Here is a 2,076-nt window from a genome sequence, read left to right as displayed (position 1 = left end):
TGGCACTATGCAAAAAGCAAGATCAAGAACATTAAAGCTGATAGCAGGATTGTATGTGGGATGTACACAAATAAAAGGAATTTAAATCATCTCTTCTCAATGACTGTTAATCATACTATAGAGAATAATACAATATTAAAATATTCCATCCTTAGTAAATTTATCTTCCTTTATCTTCCTTAAAAAATCTGGTTATACAAATAAAATATAGCATTTAGAATTTTCATTTAAAAATACAAATTCCTTGAAAAATTTTAGAATTTTTAGATTGGGAATTAAAATCTCAACACTAAAGAAAATTCTTTCAGGCAATATGTATCTTAAAATATTATGAAAAATATTATTTTGAAAACAGTGTCAGGAAAGGATACCTGCATTCCTCTTAAACACTAGTTCTGGTTATTCAGTTGTCATTTTGGTAACATTAACAATAAAACACATTTACAATTTAACACTGCACTCTGTCAAATAATGAGGATAGAGCAAATGTTGCGTATGCATTGGCTTGAACATTACTTATATATATATTTAAATATATGTTTCATTTATTCTTAATAAATTGGACTACACAATTTATTATAATACTCAAACCATTTGGAAACATTTTCGTTAACTTCTAGCCTTGAAAATCCATTCTAATGTCTTTATCAATCACCAAATAAAATTAGTGTTTTGTAGTCAATATTAAGTTTTGAACTTAATATATTTGAAAATGTGATGAAGTAGCTCCATCTTTCCACTTGTTTATGTGGTCTGAAATCATGGTTCTGCACCGTGAATATGTTTTCTTTTGGTTAAATATATGCTGGCAGATGAGAAGAATTGGCTTTTGAAACTCAGCTTGACATATTGAACAAATATCATCCACATCTGAACACTGTCTTGCTGGCAGCCACTCCATAACTTGGTCGTGTAAAAAATATTCGCAAAACCCATGTGAAAGTTTTCAGATGTCCGAAAAAGTCCAGAAGTTTTACTATGAGATAGAGTAAAGCCAGAAATATTCTAAGATTCCATCTAGTTACATTACCAAACTCCCCATAGCTTATAAGGTAACGGAACCAAACTGGTATGGAAACAAAAGTTCGGTAATACTGACATAACTCTTCTAAAAGCATATACCAATAACCCTTGGATTTAAAAGGCATGATGAAAGAAGGCACCAATAAAATAAAGAATTTTAAGCCCATGAAGAGGAATTTCAGAATGAAGTCTATAATTCCAACAATTCAAAGTACTTCCCAGAAACTCGAATAGTCCAAAGTGGGATTTAAAAAACTTAAGCTGTAATAAAGTGACTGAGAGTGAAAGGTATAATATAAAAGAACAGAAGATCCTGCTGAGAATACCAGTAACCAAGCACACTGGATCTTTAAGCACCTTCCTCTTAGAAAAACCTGATTTATAATGCTTTTGTTTGCATATATAAAAGTTGTAAGCAGCCCAATTCCAAGAGAAATTCCTGTAATATGCTGCATAACAAGTTTGACACCCAGAATCAAAATATATGGAAGACTTTTTTGAAGCCACTTGAATAGATATTGGAATTCTGAGAAGGAGCTACTACCATGATCTCCAGACTCTGTGTAAGTATCATCAGGCTGCCTTGCTTCATTGTGGGAGTGACTCCGTAAGCAACTATGAATACATCCATGTGTACAGCCATGGACACCTGATCTTACATTTCTGGAGCTTGGATTTTCAGCACATTCTTTAGGTATGCATTTATCTGGATATGAACAGCTCCAGAATAAAGACAGGAGGCTTCTCCTGTCAATCTCATTTGGACACACTGGGAGACTGAGGGATCCTCACCACCTACAGTTTGTGGAGAACTGTGCAGTTGGTTACAGTTGCCTTGCATTACCCTTGAATACTTTTTCTATGATTCAGATTTCTTGGCTTCAAGGCTCTGTCTCCTCTCATGATGATGGGCGGATGGAGGCCCGGACAGCCACCACAGGAACAGTGGCAGACACTGCCTTGAGGCCTTCAATCGGGGCCATCACCTTCAAACCCCACCATGGGCAACCTCAACCCAGCTCCGTGGCAACAGCTGCAATGGTGGCAGAAGCC

General features: G+C 35.5%; 1 pseudogene; it reads right to left on the bottom strand.

Annotated features, from left to right (window-relative positions):
* Positions 1 to 686: 686 nt before the first annotated feature.
* On the bottom strand, positions 687 to 1,864 carry LOC100518286 (E3 ubiquitin-protein ligase RNFT1 pseudogene; annotated as a pseudogene).
* Between the last annotated feature and the right edge of the window lie 212 nt (positions 1,865 to 2,076).

The sequence above is a fragment of the Sus scrofa genome, chromosome X (genome assembly GCF_054392235.1).
Source record: "Sus scrofa isolate SSC_HxYL_T2T_F1_AM1 chromosome X, Sscrofa_HxYL_maternal_Yorkshire_Landrace_v2.0, whole genome shotgun sequence".
In the NCBI taxonomy this organism is placed as follows: domain Eukaryota; kingdom Metazoa; phylum Chordata; class Mammalia; order Artiodactyla; family Suidae; genus Sus; species Sus scrofa.
Note: the sequence above shows the minus strand (reverse complement) of the source record. Positions and strands in the feature narration are given on the sequence as shown.